The sequence below is a fragment of the Amblyomma mixtum genome, chromosome 7 (assembly GCF_055824585.1).
Source record: "Amblyomma mixtum isolate Tamu chromosome 7, ASM5582458v1, whole genome shotgun sequence".
Lineage (NCBI taxonomy): Eukaryota > Metazoa > Arthropoda > Arachnida > Ixodida > Ixodidae > Amblyomma > Amblyomma mixtum.
Genome location: NC_143018.1, coordinates 17,010,597 through 17,028,287, shown reverse-complemented (window position 1 = coordinate 17,028,287; position 17,691 = coordinate 17,010,597). Strand labels below are relative to the sequence as shown.

At 47.4% G+C, this 17,691-nt stretch overlaps 1 pseudogene; it reads left to right on the top strand.

Moving 5' to 3' along the window:
- Positions 1–13,446: 13,446 nt before the first annotated feature.
- Positions 13,447–14,131, top strand: LOC149335115 (uncharacterized; annotated as a pseudogene).
- Positions 14,132–17,691: the final 3,560 nt, after the last annotated feature.

Here is a 17,691-nt window from a genome sequence, read left to right as displayed (position 1 = left end):
TACGTGCACAGGTTGGCGCATGGGCTGAAGATCCTAGCCGGACGTTCCAACGTTCCTGATGTGTTTTCCGCCCCTAGAAAGTTGGCTTCAATCTGTTCCCTGGTGAGCAGCCGGAAGGAAGGAGGCGGCAGAAGGAAAGGAAGAAAAAATTAGTGCAGTATCACGCACACAGCCCCGTTCGTTCCCTGTGCCAGGGGAGTTGTGTTTAGGCTGCCGCTATCCTGTGGTTCGATGTACATCTGCCAACAGGGCGATGTGTCAACCAACGATCAGGTGAACACCGCAGATTACTCAGGGGAGATTCCCTTGACAACCTCCAAAAACATTGCCGCACTTGTAATGCCGGTGATAAGAAGCTGCAGTGTAAACCGCTCTTTGACCAAGCAACAATTCTGTTCAGGCATAGGGACCAACTTGTGCGGGAACTCATGGAGGCGTTTCATATGCGTATCAGCGGAGATAAATGCATCGGCCAGACTTCCGTCCGCTTCTCTGCTAGGGAGTTCCGATTTTTGGCAAAATCACTGGGGTACACAGGGGGTGACATGTGATGTTCTTGATGTCAGATTGGTATGATTCGTTTTGTTTTTCCTATTTATATGTGCTTGTGTTTCGGAATAAATCTTCAGTTGTGAGTTAGCGCTCGTTCTTGTCTGTCTTGCTTTGTCCTCGTTTTTTCTGCGCAAATTTTTTCAGTATGTATAACTAGCTCACCGAGTTTGCGTTAAATTCGACCTTGAAGGTGACCTTGGCAAAGCCGAGCATAGCTCAGCCCCTGCATGAATAAAATAAAAATTGCTGTGACTGGGTTTCGAACCCTTGGTAGCGAGAACAAATGAGCTTCTCTGGTCACTGCACGAGGGCACTATATGCTATCACCGTAGGCGATCACTCCTCGTGTTTAACTGCTACAAAACCTCGCGCTGCGCATTGCACAATGTCGTCTTCGACTTTCACCTGCGGCGCGAGCAGATAGGCCAGCTTAACCACATAGGCACTTAACCTAAGTTTATTGTAGCCAGAGGTGCCAACGACCGAGCAAAACAGAACCATGAGTCAACCAGGCTAAGCAAATGATTTCGCACGACTACTCGGTTGAGGCACGTCAAAACTATGCCACATTTTACGAGCTACGGCGAGCTACGCGGTACCACAATCGAGGCCTGCGTAGCTCGTATAATGTCCGTGGGGCACCTGCCTTTCCACGGGGCACGCAAGAAAGGCGCACGCTCCAACTCTAAACGCGTGCGCTGGCGATGAAACCGCGCTCTCAATGTGCGAAGCGCAATTCTGCCAGTGTTAGTTGGCCGCGAATCACCGCACGCTGGTCCCCAAACTCGAACGAGGTGTCGTTGGGAGGCAGCTGGCCTGCGGGGTGGCGAGTTCGTCATCCCGTTGGTTTCCCACGACGCCGCAGCGGCCCGCCAACCACTGCACGCTATTGACACATCCGCCTTCTGCAAAGCGTTCGATGGTCTCGCTGAATACGCACAAGATCTGCGGACCACAGTCACGGTTCTACTGGCTGCCGAGGACGGAGCGCTGATCGCAGAGCAGGGCGCTCCTAGACGGTAAGACGCCGTTGCTTGCCAGCCGCGGTGGCTCAGTTTTTAGGCCATTTCTCAGAAACAAAGAATGTCGAACTCAACTAGAAGCATTTATATCACTATTGTGGTCACCGCACCAGCGTCTGTGGCTCCATTGAAGGCGCGCCATTCGTTCGAAGTGCCGCACGAGTCCGCTGCCTATGATGAGCCAGAAGAGATAGCGTTGATCTCGTTACTAATAGCTGCCGGTAATCCGCCTACGTCCAGACCTGCGTCGATGACAGAAGAGAGACACAAGTTCTGCAGCGTAGGTGCTTAGTGCAACACGTGCAGGTCAGTTATCGGCTTTTCATCTTCAGAAACGTCGATTTGTTCTCTGTTCAAATGGTTGCCACGGAAAACTAACATCCTTTCTCCCATCACGCTGCAGCCGGCCGAGTGCCTAGCACACGGGCTCAACACACGTGGCGTCACTTCGATCCAACAGGACTTCTGCATGTCATACTTATGCATGTCTGCACAGTCGGCACCCAGCTGTCTGTTGCACCACCAAAGATGTACAGCTCTTCATACACGAAGGCACAGTGACGTTTGCGACCTTTGGGGCGCTCGCATTCCCCTCTTTGGTGCACAAACATCGAGGTGGTGGATTCCAGATAATGCAAGAAATTAACGTACCCGTCGTTGATTTTTGTGCTGAACGCCTGGCCACCTGAACCATACATTCGGTTTCCGACCTCGGACGCCGTGTGGAAGCAGCGGCTAGCCGGGGCCTCTGCACTGGTCGGAACGCGATGCCACGTCAGGCTCTGCAGGTCAAGATAATATACACGATGTGAGAATTCCGGGTCCAAGAAATCAAACACTGTAGATCCGTTAACCCACAACGCAAGCAGAGAAGATGCTCAGTGTCGGAATTGGCCGCAGATTCTCCGGGAGGCTCCATGTCATAGCGAGGGTATCGAACCGGTATATATGCCGCCAATCCGCGACCTTATGTCCAATAGGATCCCCCCCCCATGTAGGCGCAGTGGTCGTAGGCGACAACGCAGTGAACGACAAAGTTAAGGGGATCGTCGTCGAGGTTCAACTTAGTCAGCGGCATACCCCATCTGTACGTTGCGGGGTGGAAGATGTATACGCCGAATCGGCTGCGTAGGATTTCATTAATGTATTCATGGCCGTTGTAGAGAAGGCCGAACGAGTAAACCTTCCCTTTGATGGTGACAGCCATTCCGGTGGCGGCTTCTGGAACCCGGTTCAGCCGCACAGTTCACATCGTGCAGTGGTGATCAGTCCTCTTAGAAATGAAGCCGGGTGTTAGTTTTTCCTTACTCCTAACGGCAAGCACTGGGAAAGAACAGATCTCGTAAGCGTTGTTTTTCTTTTTTTCAAGTCTGTCTTGGTTTTAGTGTGATAGCTTTTATGACACAGTTTGATGGTAAGACGATGTAGCAACTGTTTCTTGGGTTACACGAAGAAGAGAGAGAGAGAAAGGGTGTAAAAAGGCTTGCGGAGCGAAAAGGTGGACACGAGGAGGGCAGAGAGGGCGCTGTGCACTGTGTGGCGCAGGTGTGTGTGTCACCGAGACACATTTTTCTTCGCTACAGGCTTGTTCATCCTGCGATGTGGTGGCGCGAAGCGCTAGGAATATTTAATCCCTTCATAGCAAACGCCTTCTGTGATTGCTTCAGAAACCACAGAACTGTAGGCCCAGCGCACAGACAAGATTTGCGGTGCTCGTAAGATTGCGAACACAAGTGCAGAGTCTGTGAAAACCTGCATAGACGGGCTGCTGAGGTCACAAAGAAATGCGAACATCACCATTAGGCAGCCAGGAAGCAGGTTTATGTTTTTACCTTCCCATCATGCTTGCTTCCATTTTCACATGTCATATAGTGTTTCAGTCCCCCATCGTCTCCTTTACTCTGGTTGATCGTCGTTTCTAATTCAGCCATCCACGTAGGCTCTAACATTTTATTCTCTCATCTTCGCTTTTACTGTCGATTCTGATGAATATTTATGGCGCGAGGTCATCTGTGGCTGAAGAGCGCCATGGCAAAAAGCTGCCTTGTCTATTCAAGCTGGTGTCACAGACACATTTTCCGAACATTTCACACCAACCATCGTGGGATGGCTTGTCGAGAATGTATCTGGCGTGCGCAGTGCACTCGAGCGCTCTCGCATCAGTGTAAATAAGCTGTCGGGAACCTTTAAATACAGTGCAGCATGCTGTCGTTTGCCTTCAAAACGACCCGAACCTGATACGATCAGTTACACAATCTTTGACGAATTCTATCGGCTCAGGTTCACGACATATATACCGATTGGATGCTACCAGATCGAAATTAGACTGTATATAGGAAAAAAGAGGACCATGGCTAGCAGGCTATGAAATCAGTGAACCTTTAAAGCAGCGTCAAAGTGAGGGCAGACATGCGGAAATAGGTGATAACTGTTTGGCTTTCTGAAGTCATCGCAAAAGACGGAAGTTGTTTCCGGATAAGAGCTGAAATCGACGCCTACCGCCACATATCTCTATCTGGCAGGAAAACTTTTTTTCCTGGCAGGAAAACTACTGGAAAAGTTAAAATCAAAAGGAAATAGTGAATGTACGAAAGAGAAGAAGAAAAGGAAGATTGTTGTGCTGCCATATCTTCACAAAGTGTCGCACAATTTGAAAAGAATCGGAAAACATGCAGGCGTTGATGTCGTCTTTTCGGCGCCCAAACGACTGTCCAGCCTGATTAAGAATGTCAATTCAGGGATTAAAGAATCGCGCAAGTGCCCGATAAAGCACGCAAAACAGTTCGTGCCTTGCCAGGAAGGGGTGGTATATTCGCTGCCACTGTCTTGTGCTAAGCGATACATCGGCCAAACCGGCCGATGTTTAAACGAAAGACTCAAAGAGCATGAGTATAATGCCTCTCGTGTCGCTATCTCTGGCCACGTGGCGAAACATTGCAGGCACTGCAAATGCAATGAAGATGACGATGACACCTACGTCTGTGCGCGAATCTGTCAGCAAAGTGCAGTGTTAGAAAAGAACCGTGACTCGTTAGCAAGGGAGATCATTGAAGCTCACTTAATAGGTAAGCTCTCGGAAGAATGCATCAGTGCTTCATCTGTCGCGTTGTCAGAAAAAGAAAGAAGATACCTTGATTGCGAACATTGACAAGTGCTTGCTCACTGATTATATTAAGGCGGAAGCCTTTAATGCCTCATCGTTGTAAGCAGGAGCTGTCGACAAGAAATGTCACGCTTTTCAGTTGGTCGAAACGGTCGTAACGTCACAGTGCGCGAATTTCAAATGGGGCCAATTGTTCTTTGGCTACTAACCATGCAACCAATTAAAGGGATCGTATAGTGATGCTCCAAGTAAGTTTGAGTTTAGTTAATTGCTTACTTTAACCAATTAGTCCAATTAACCTTTCTAGTCAGGCCAGATAAATAAATAAAACCGAATAAGAAATTCGCCGAGCTTGGGAATCGAACCCCGGTCTCCAGAGTGCGAGTTGAGCACACTACCACTCCGCTATGCCAGCTCGATCGTTTGGAATGAACAAAGGTGCGTCTAGTGAATACGGTGTCTTCGTTCACTCCCATCTTCCTCCCTTCCCGTTACGGCGAGGTTCAGGTGTGCACCGAGATATGCGAAACAGATACATTTCCTTTCCTCAAAAAACAATTTACTGACGAGCAAGGCGTATTTGTCCGCGTTTCATATTGGTCCGAATTGTCGTCATGTCACCACGCGCGAATTTTGACGGGTGTCCACCGAAATATGTGAGACAGTTACTGCGCAACTTTCATCAAATACAATTTTCGACTAGTGCTACTGATATATGCGAGACAGTTAATGCGTAATTTCCTTTCCTCAAATACAATTTTCATTTTCTTCATTACGGCCCCTCTTTCTTCTTTCACTCCACTTCCTCCCTTCCTGTACAGTGCGGCTCAGGTGTCCACCGAGACGACAGAGAATTACTACGCCATTTACTTTTCTTAAAAAGCGTTGCGTTCAAGGCATCGCGCCGAACGGGTGGTGGCGTTCAATGGACTCCGTGGCAGCGCTACAACACGCTGTCGCGTTCCACTCCTAAAGGCGAAGCTTAGGCGTCATTAATTGGCAGTTAATTAATGCACCAACAAAATGTGAAGTGAACAATCGTGTAGAAGAATGTAGCACTCAGGCTTTCGCCTTTCAGCACTTTAGCCGCTAAAGTTCCTCGTAATTTTTTGTATTCTGTCACTGCTTATATTGTATTCTCGCGCATGTGATTTGCTTGGCGGCATATGACTGGTACACTATTATGTCAGTCACGCATGTAAGTGTGGACTGCATTCTTTCTGGCCGCCAGGCAGGTATTTATACCTTCTGGCATCCAATAAACTTTAGTTGTGAGTCAGCGCTGTGTGGTGTCCCTTCTTCATCTCTGTCCTGTCGTTTGCGCAGTAGTTATGGATCATCAAAAACACCAACTCGCCCAACAAATGCTTTTGTCGAATGCTTTTATCTCTATCTACCATATGCTTTTAAAAGCATGACCAGCAGGTGCTGCGCGGTAAAACTAGAATTGAACAGCAGCTTCATGCCGAAGTGACGGTAATGCAACTCGCTTGAAGAAACCACCGGGCTGGAGTGAATAATTCTTCGTTCAGAAAATTTGTTCCCTTTGTTATTTAAGAAAAAGTGGCGGCCCCGGACGACATGAATATAAACAAAATACTAGCGACTTTCTTGCTTGCGCGAAAATAGAGCACAGAAGGAAGGCGTTCTTTGCGTATAAAAGAAGAGTTTATTGCTGTGTGAATTAGCGGCGCCGAAGTTGTATGATCGCCGCGTCCCCAAGCTGGCTAAGCCGAAGGCACTCCATCTGGTTGACATGCAGCATCAACCATCGACTACGATGGGTGAGAAGTTATGGCGTAGAACATTTCTCTAATGAAGGGTGGTAAGGGGCTTAGATCCAGCCGTGCATCAATTACTGCAAGTAAGCACAGGTTCTTCAGTGTCGGTGCCAAGTGCAACACATGGCGATCGGTCAGCCCCCTTCGCTCCCTAGCAACCTGCGCCGCATCATGGTTGGGTGCCAGCCCAACGCCGCCGAAGATAAATACTCGTTCACCCATCACTAAGCAGCCATGCCAGTACCTGGGAGATGGTGGTGAGCCACATGGCTTCACTACGGTCCAACGCGACGTCACGGGGTCGTACTTGTGTATATCTGCCAAATAGGTCTGCAGCAAATCGCTGTACCCTCCGAAAATGTACAGTTCTTTGTTGTACACGAAGGCTGAATGACCTCGCCGACACATAGGGGGAACTCCTTGCACTTGAGGGTGTACCCATGAAGAGGTGGTCTTCTCTAGGTAGTATAACGAGTTGTCTACGCGAGGTGCGTGGAAAGGGTCTGCTAGGCTGCCTCCAAACACATACATGCGGGTGCCGATGGCAGACGCAGTGTGGAAGGCAAGCCGAATGGGCGCTTCTCCGCTGGTGGGGACACGATTCCACTGCAGGGCATCCAAGTCAAGGACCCGAATATATGGCGAAGTATCCCAGTCACTTAAGATATACTTGCGGTGACGCACAACACAAGCTGTGTTGGCGTAAATCGATGATGGCACCTCACCGGCCACCTCCGGGCGGCTGCATGTCATGGTGCTTGTGTCGAAGCGGTAAAGGACACTCGGGGATGGCCAGCTGGGCGGGCCGCCCCACAGATACGCGCAGTGGCCGTACGCTACAACTGTGTGGCGGGAAATGTTAATCGGCCCGCCGTCGGGAAGTTGCGTCTGCTCCATATCCCACCGGCGCGACGCGGGGTCGAAGATGAAGACGTGGAGCAAGTTCCATGCCGCGTGGTAACTGTCGAACGAGTAGACCTTGCCGTTGATGAGTACAGCCCTGTGGGTGACATGCTCTGGAACGCCGTTCAGCCGCCCCGTCCACATCCTGCAGAGTCACCTGCTTCTGTAAGAAACAAGGCCCGGTCATTCCAGCGATGGTGGCGGCGTCGTACAGCTATTTTTTGAAACAGCGATATTATAGTGATCTGTAATCGCGGCGTGAGCGGACATAGTGCGTCGATGGGTGACTATTTCCATTAAATTTTGGAATACTTTTGTCATTTTATGACACTCACACGAATGAATGTTTGAAAAAAAAAAAAACATGTACTGTTGCTGTCACCAAGATTAAAAGCTCAAAAAGCCGTTATAAAGTGCGCGTAAGTGGTCAAGAGGCTGTTCTGCCATTACGGGTTTGTTTCAGAGCGAATTACCTTCTTGACGCCACGAGATACGTGGTTAACGCTTTCCAATCGGAATTTCGTTTAGTTGATTGGTAATGCCAGTCGCATTGATAGGTACTGAATATCTGGCGGCCCTAAAAAGAAACGTGAAATATATATTGCTTAAATCCTGCGGAACGTTTTTGTTTCGTTTCGCACGTGTTTGGTTGCCGCCTTATCGTCTAGCAGGTGTATAGTATCGGTGTCATGCATTCACATCATAAGCAACAACCCTTCTGTTGAACCCGCTTCTTTCGGGTCAGCAGCCCGGAAGGCGCGGCCGGGATCGAACCCGCGTCTTTCGGGCTGCTGACCCGAAAGACGCGGGTTTGATCCCAGCCCGCAGCGGCCGAATTTCGATGGAGGCGAAATTCTAGACGCCCGTGTACTGTGCGATGTCAGCGCACGTTGAAGACCCCAGGTGATCGAAAGACCCCAGGTGGTCGGCCGAGGTCACTCTGTGGCACACTAGGGATGTGTATTTCGCTGTGGCTGTGACAAAAGAGGAGCCACGCGAAGAAGTGGAACTTCGCTTTCGTTTTGGCAGCCGTCTGGGAAGGGTTTCCGGGATAAGGGCGTCAAATGGAATGTCATCAGTTAAGGGCAGCGCTGGGCTCACTTTCAGTGCACAGGAATCTTGTGGTTGCCAAAATAACTTTTTCAGACTAAGCTTGAGCAAGTTCAGGAGCGCCGGGGTCCCTGAGGGCGCGTGTGGAGGACTAACAGTTGTAATCACGACTTCGAACATGGTATACAGGTTTCTTCACCAACGGTGTTCCGCAATGTTTTAACATAGTCTTTTAGAGTTAGAAGAGCGCATTTTCGGCAAAGCATTTCAATTTAACGCATCAAAATGCCCCCAGGACACAGAAACTACTGCGCTGGGGAACTAATAGTGAGTAGTGAACTTTTCAACTATTACTTTTAGCCTCCTTCTCTGTTGAGAGGTGTGCAGATCACTGTGAGTAATATCCTATCAATATCTAGAACTTCGAATACAACGTTACCTTTTGCGCAGTGCCCCAACCAGTTTTGGCTATTTCGGCGGGTTACTTGAACTGCACTGTTGCTTTGCCTGCGGGCTATCCAAAAGTGCACGTAATTTGGCGCGGTGTGAGCAAAATTTGTTGGGCCGTGTGTAACTGCGTTTTGGAAATTCTAAAAACTGATATGGACAATATTTAAAGGGAACTACGTGCCTCAATTAATAGAGACTAGCACAGAGAGTTAAAAAAATTAACTAGTCGAGTTCAGTTCAGCTGGTTAGCACATTTTAGCTGTATACGGACGGGCTACAGCGGTGACAATGCTAAGCCGTAAAGACCACTCCTACTGAAAAAGGCCGGCTTTAAAAATTGCGGAACATCTTAGGTTGAACATCCGGCATACGCTTAAAATGGTGATTGAACACATTCAAAAGTGTTTCACATGCGCAACGCTTTCCTTTTTTTGTTTTTATGGGAATAAAGATTACAATTTGGATTTCGTCCTGTATGGAAATTTTTCTGCCTTTCGAAGTCACTCATACAGAACAGAAGAAAGTCAACAAGGTTGACTCCAACATCATTGCATAGTGATTTCGATTGCAGGTAAATGTTTCAAGTCAAAACCAAAACTACAGTTGTAAGTGAAGGTGGTTAATAGTTGGGGATATTGTGCTTCGCCTGGAATTTCGGGCATGACAGAATAGTTATTTCTTGGCACTCTCCAATGAAAAAAATATATTTATCCCTGCGTATCTTCTGCAAGTAATTCTTTGCCCCTACGTTATTATTTTATCGGTTAAATTTGAATCCAGGAATGCATTTAACGACTGCTTTTGCTAATTGAAAGTTTCTTTTTTCAACTTCCACAATGCTGATGGATGCCATGGCAAAACGGCTGTAAGAAACACTTGACAAGGCCAGGACACTAGCGAATGGCAGAACAAGAGTGCATAGATGAGGCTGAATAGCATACAAATTAACATAATAAATATCACGAAGAATGGAACCCAATAGAAAAGGTAAAGTAGAACCTGTTTATAAATGCATTAAACCTGTCTTATAATCACTTTTGCAAAGAGGTGCGCAAAAGAAGTCAATGTCAAATAAATAAACTAATGTGAAATAAACACTGGACAAAATATATCACGGCTCTATATGAATACATGATATTCCATAGTCTGCATTCGTTAAAAACAGTGCATCCAACGTCCCTGAAATGAGCACGTCGGCATGAGGAAGGTCAAAATAATGTCTTGAAGGGAAAAGAAATAAAGCAATGAGGCTGCATCTGTGTCGTTGTGCCAAATCGAGCAGCTTGGCATTCTGGAGGCTATATGATCCATTAGTTAACCTTTAGTGATGTTATAGTTAAACATGTCATGTACCACTGTAGGAGATTACGTACCGCAGTACAGGCGGTAATTATTTGATTTATTTAATATATCTGGGGTGGTATTCTGCCGGTGTGGCCTTTTGCGACATGTCGCATTAGGGCGGGGCCTAAAAAAGTGCGTACAGTTGCTCGAAGAAACGCAAAATGCCTCCGGCACGTTCGTCGGCGGTGCTTTCATTCACTCCGAGAAGCGAAAATTTACACTTGCTGATTCACTAGCAGCAGTAGTTTCGTATCTTTGATAGCAAGAATATTTGCCATCACATGACCTCTAATGTTCAAAAAACATTTGCAAATTTTAAATAAACTCGCTTTATTTAATTTAAGTCTATAAAACACAGCGAAAAAGCTCTAAATCTATTTTGTTTCGTTCCGGACGGTTGTGCTAGGTTTCGGCTGCGTTTCGGGCAGTTGCAGACGGTAGCAGTGTAGCTGTAGGTCCCATTAGGCTTGCGCGCTCCAGAATCGATAGCGTATCTCAAAAACTAGGCTGAATTGTAGCTTAAACTTTATCGTCGAAGCAAGGTAAGTCATAGCGAAAAGCAACAACACCAGTAGTTGCCGGTAAACATGCCGACCGGAATCGCAAGGACTGCTGAATTGGCTGAAGCGGGCGGTTCTCGCTTGGAAGGACGCCGCCATGTTTTCACGCTAAGGGCGCAAAACATAGAGTTTCTTACTATTACCTAGAGGGAAAGCTGGCAGCCCGTCTATGGGAGTTTGCATGGCGACCCCTCGAGACCACTTCAGCCACCATGGGCGCTCAAAGCATCATGGGGCGGTGAGCTACTTGTTGCGGAACTGCAACTTTTGGCCAAAAAATAATAAAAAAATAAAGCTGTTTGATAACTAGAAACGTCCTAATATTCAATATCTTGTCTAATGATTGCTACACACGAGCAGCAAAGCGTTTAAGTGCAAAGTTTGCCCAAAATAAAAGACGACTCGCTCTCCTATTGGCCTAGTAATGAACACTATAAAAACTAATCTTTCGTAATTAACAGGCGAACTTTTAAAAGTAAATATATTTTCAAAAAAAATGTTGTTGCTTAAACCCTATAAGAGGTTTTAATGGCATTTCAGAAAAGTGAAACCTTTTATTGGCGTCGTGTGTCTAAGCGTTTTCACTACTATGGGTTTTGCACACTGTGTTCGCGCGAAAGTCGTCTGCGCACACACGAACAACGTTTTCGGAGTGAAACGTCTTAGTAGTGCCACTCTGTGTTCCCGAAAAACTACGACTGTTCCGCAACAAGTACTTCACCGCCCCATGATGCTTTGAGCGTCCATGGATGGATGGATGGATGGATGGATAGGAGCGCCCCCTTTGAAACGGGGTGGTAGCAATTGCCACCATGCTCAGCTTTTCTTTATTTATTATTTTTTTGTTTACTGTGTTGGCAATTCTCATTAAGATTCTCCATTAACTTTGCCTACGGTTTCCTACTATTCTAACCTTATTCCACATCTCTGCTTTTCAGCCACCAATCCTCCAATCGCTTTTTGCTGACTTCCACTGCAGATTTATTTGCATGACCATTGTTATCTTTAAACCCTAGGGCCTCAGAAAGAGTGACTGTGCCTGCATCGACATCCGGATGGATACCATCACATTTGATTATGAGGTGTTCAATTGTTTCCACAGATCTACCACACACTGCACATGTGTCATCTTCTTCGTTAAATTTCTTTTTGTAGCTGCGCGTTCTAAGACACCCTGATCTAGCTTCAAAAAGTAGGGCACTGCCTCTTGAGTTATCATAGAAAAATTCTTTTCTGATCTGCTTTTTCCCGAATCGATATAGTTCTACACTATGTTTCTTTACAATTGAATTCATCCAATTTTTAACTTCCGCGTTTTTGACCTGTCGTTTAATGCTCTTTCTTTCTCCGTCCTCATGACCGGCATACTTACTGGTTAGTTTTCTAGTTCTTTTCCGCCACTGTGAGTCAACGTTCTTTCTGTATAAATATTTAAATACCTTAGCTGCCCATCTGTTATCGTCCAACTTCCTCAGGCGTTCTTCATATAGTATTTTACTCTTAGCTTCCCGTGCCTCGAACGATGCCCAACCCATATCCCCTTGTACTGCCTCGTTTGTGGTTTTGCCGTGGGCACCTAGTGCTAATCTTCCAACAGCTCTCTGATTTACGTCTAATCTCGACTGAACTTCTGCCCTTAAGCACAGAACCGCATTGCCGAAAGTAAGTCCCGGCACCATTATTCCTTTCCAAATACCTCTTAGTACTTCATATTTGTTGTACCCCCATAATGCCCTATGTTTCATTATCCAGGCGTCTCTTCGTCCTTTTGCCCTAAGAGCCTGTTCATGCTTTTCCGTGTATATCTGCCCTTCGTTTAGCCATATCCCGAGGTATTTGTATTCGGCCACTTTGGGTATTTCGTGTCCTTGTATTGTAAGCACCTGATCAGTTGTATCGTTAAAAATCATCACACCTGATTTAGTTGCGCTAAAACTGAATCCTAGAGCGTCTGAAGAGTGGGTGAAGTGCAGCGCCGCCAGCTTTCCCTCTAGGTAATACCGACTGTTGCGTAAATCAGAGAAAATCGAAAAAAAATTCTCTCGGCCTAACCACACGTTTCTTCGGGCTCAAATTTCGCACAGAGGTTGCATTTGGTGGTCAGTTTTGTGTTATACTACATTTAGGTGGGATGCTTGCCTGATTCGTTCAGAATTATTCGGAAATCCCCATCGTCTGCGGCGGCGGCGAACCAAAACCGAAAGACTTCGCAGCAGTGGTACTTGTGGCGCCATCTCGCACCCAACGGAGAAACGAGCCCTCTACCGGCGTGGCCGCCGCGATCTGCTCCGGCGGCGGCGCGCGCCGTTGCTCCGGCCGTCCCATTCGGCGCCTCGCCCAGCAAAAGAGTGTAATGCTGCTAGTTCCCTAAAACGCCGCGAGGTGGCGGTCTTAGCCTAAGCATCGAGCGGCGCTCGTCCGGCCGGCACTGCCTGCACTTTCAGCCGCTGCACCAGCTTTGTTGGCGCGCTTCGACACTGAATGACTAGGCATACGCAGGCAGTTTTTTTCTTACTCGTTCCTGAGGTGGCAAAGAAGTTGAGGTACATTGTTAAACAGTTGCGAATGTATTCTCCATGCAGCTTTTCTGGTAATTTAAGAGTTGATGGGGGCAACACATGCTTTCACCTTGCGACATGTCGTCTAAATTGCTTGCCATCGCGCTGAGTTTTTTCTTCACATCCTTGAAAGCGATGCCCACTCGTTCACCTACTCCACCCATGAAGTGCAACCAAAAAGCGACCACTTTGCTTTATGTTAAAGCTATAATAACTGAATGGCAACAATGCCATGATTTGAAAATTTTGCAATACATTGCAGAAAGTCTAGGTCGGGAACATGGTCGGGATACTTATATGGGCATTTTCTATCTCACTGCAGCGGCCGCCATCAGGTATCACAGATGCCAGCATTGCTTACATAGCAGGGTTCGTGGCGAGAGCTCTTGAAGAACGTAGAAGGTGCAGCTCCTGGCCAGCCCTTTACCAGTCGGATGGGTCTAGTCCGTTGCTGACTCATTAGCCTACAGTCAAGGGGGGGGGGGGATTAACCTACCCAAAATCAGAGTTCGTCAGTGTTCTGGTGGCCACTAAGAAGGCTTGATATTGCCCCGCCGCATATAAAAATATGCAACGTGCGGCAGCAGCTGGCTGCAGCTATTACTTTCGAGGATCTGGCAGTGCTCCCTTTTTGTTGGCAAAGCAAGGGAGGACCACGCCGCAAGCACAGTATCTGTGGTGTTCGATAATTTCGTGAGGCCACTCTTATCTAACGTAGGAGCTACTGTCACAGACTATAGGGCAGCATATACCGCAAAAAAAAAAGCTCGCCAGCCAGCCGCTCCACAGGAAAGTGCTCCGTGTTTAGAATGAACACTATGCGAGAAACATTATAGATCTGGTTTAATCTGCGTAATTAAATCAATCAGGCTATATGCGCCAAAAAACCTTATGCACTGCAGGCTGTTGGGCACGGCCCTGCCCAACATTCCACAGGGAAAAAGGAATTGGCTGATATCTACAAGCGCCGAAAGCAAACGTTTATTGGATGCATTAAAGTTCGAATGAAATACCATTGCTACACAGGAAAACCGACAGAACGCTAATCTCTCTATATAATTTAAGGCTCTAAACTAACGTTTACGTGGATAGCAAAATTAAAATTGACCGCTGTGCTCAAATGTAAAGTAATTCATGTTTGGTGCCATATACAACTGCACAAATAAAAAAAACGCTCTTATGGCGATCTGCTTTATCTCGGTCCTAAGTCTGCTTCCGAATTTAGGAAGATATTATACCAGTAAGCTATCTTGTCCTTTGCCGGCGCTCCTGTGCGGTAATTTTCTAGCGCGCATCGCACACAGGCCTGCGACAGCTGCGTTTTCGCGGTTTACGCACGACCGCCTCAGGGAAAGCGCGCATGGGGTAAGCGCGCCACCGTGCGGCGAGAGGAGCGGTAACACCGCTCTCTCAAATTACGCTCTCCTTGTGCGAATGGGACGGCCGGAGCAAAAGCGCGCTTCGATCGCGGAGGCCACGCTACCGGGGAGCTGGGTTTCTCCGATGGGTGTGAGATGGCGCTACTGGTACCACTGCTACGAAGTCTTTCGGTTTTGGTTCGCTGTCGCCGCAGACGATGGGGATTTCCAAATAATTCGGACCGAACCAGTCAAGTACCCCACCTAAATGTAGTATAAAACAAAACTGACCACTACATGCAACCTCTGTGCGAAATTTGAGCCCGAACAAACGTGTGGTTAGACCGAGATAATTTTTTTTCGTTTTTCTCTGATTTACGCAACACGCGATAGTAAGAAACTATGGCGCAAAATCTCCAACTGTTGCATTCTTACGCTAACGCTATTTCCCCATTAGCGTTCTGCGCATGCACACTCTGGACCCGCTATTCCGCTATGCACGCAATAACGCAAAGCCCGCAGTACTAAAACTCTCTAATGTTCAGTTGTAGGTTTGTAAAAGTCGTCACATTGCTTTAAATCCTGTTTGGCTCGTGCAGACACTGTTTCGTTGCACCAGCGTGCATTAAAACGCCTTGAAGGGTCGTGTAGATGCGAGCGCAAGCGCTGCCAAGGCCATCTCGTCGCAGCGGGCAACGTTTGCTTCGTCGTCTGTTTACGACGGTGCAAAGTAAGTTCGCATGGCGAGTGGCAGTCCGGCTCAGCAGACGGTAGCCACGGTGCTGTGCTCTTCGACAGCTGGTAATGCCGCCGACAAGATTAGTCGGCCAAGGAAAACTGGTCGCGATGTCCGCAGACACGCCGCACTTCTTCACAACTCAAAAACCAGGCAATGAGAGTGGGATCCATGACGTCTAGTATCAATTTCGTAGCCCGTCACCCGCGCGAATCGCTTCAGCGCATTCCCTTGTTCGACTAAGCGTAGTGAATTGGGGCGACGTCACGATGACGTAGCAGGAAGGCGGATCCGTGTCGTCACGCCACCGTCACCGCGGCTCGAGCCAATCAGCGAAGAGCGAATGCGACATGTCGCAAAAGGCGACACCGGGAGAACACCACCCCTGGTGCGTTATGCATTACCAACTTCGCATAACCTTGCGTTTGACTGGGAGTATTTCGCTCTGCCAGGCCTGATAGGTTACTGAAAATTTTTCGTGTTTGCCTTTCCTGTATATTAGCCGGGAGAGGAAACGGCATTTGTCAAGACGTTCGATATTTTTATTCTGTGCGAAATAACAGTTCTTTAGCTGGGTACAGGTTTGGCATGTTGGAAGAACATAGAACTCCGTTTAACGCTTTAGTGGTAAGGGTGCCATTCAGCGTAGAACTCCGATTAGTTGGCTTCGTCACCGGTGTACGCGGAAAACCGTATTAGTCGAGAGGTTGCTGACGTTAACACGTGGAGCCGTGGAATGAGAAGTGATAAAATAATGCAAAACTAATGAATAGAAGGTGGAAACAAGACTCGAATGTCATTGGACGTCTAAGTATATAAGCAATTCACTTGCGCTGAAAGCAAATTTTGAGGCCATAATTCGTGAATCGAACGCTTGACCTGCCGGTTGCGGATAAGGCACGGTGTCCCTAGGCCAGAAAGGCTTTTTTTTTTTCTAACATGATACTTGCAACCATTGTGGAAATAAATAATCTAGATACAGATTATTTACAAAGAACTCAGCTAGTGGCTTCACTGCGCTACCATGACAGAAGGCAACACAACTAAAAGGGCCAGGCAGTCTTTATGCTTTTGATGAAAAACATAGCCCAGACAGCTTGTTTTTTTTTTCAACATGGTATTTATTACATTCAAGCAATGTCCTTCGTATATGAACTGTGCGCTAACGTTTTGAAAAAAAAAAACGTCAGATAAACACGACGCGTTCAAGTCACCAAAGATTTGAAAAGAGACGATGGAGAGAGCACATGACTAACGCATCATAATACGGTAAACCTAAGCAACAAGGAATAGAAAAAAAGACAATGAAGAGCATATTAGTAAGAGCGAGTGCCACTCGGGTCTGAACACATTGCGGGTTTACACTCCCTTTAAGTGAACAATCATCATTCTGAAGTGACATTTTGCAGAAACAAGATTCACAATGCCAGTATATCATGAGCGCTTCCCGGAAGCAGTGTACTCCAATTAAAAACAACAAAGGGTCATTAGCAAATGAAAGTGCAGTGTGATATCGTAGAGAATGCGGTGTCTAAACTTCTTTTGCAACGTCCGTTGTATGATACCCCAAAAGACTACTGAGTCTTTTCGACTGATGAAACAATGCTCAATTGTTTCTGGAGCGTTGCAAATAGAAGGGGGGGGGGGGGCGATAGCATCGCGCCCTCGTGCAATAGCCAGCGAAGCAGAACTGTTTGCTCCACCGCGGGTTTGAAACGCCCTCGTGGCAATATTAATCTACTGAACTCATGTGCAGTAATGGTGTCTGATAAATTGCGTTGGTTTTACGCTTCCCGTACTGTGTGAATTGGCAGTGGAATGGACGCTTCATTTGGAAACACCGCTCACCTATCGTTTTGAACTACCGGGCATAATTTCCTTAGTCATTGCGCAGCAGAAAGAAGGACGTTAACCCTGTATCTGAGTGCCTTCTATCGGCTTGATGGCGCTGTTTTAACGCGGCAGCGTTAAAGGCCCCGGTGTCCTCGTCGGCGCTGTAAGCGAGAAATCGTGGCCATGGCTCTGACAGGTGGTTCCCAGAGGGCAACCTTGATTGGCCGCCTAGGTCACGTGTCCTTGTTGCGTCATCAAAACCTACCCATCAGATAGTGAGCAAACTGCATACTGTGGCAGGTAAATAAATGATTGGTAGCCCGGGAAGAGCAACCTCGACCCCAGAAGGCCCATCGCTAAACCACTGCACCAGTGCGACTGGAGGGATGTGAGGACTCCCAAGGATGTGTGAGTGTAAAACAGTGAATGGACTTCTGCATA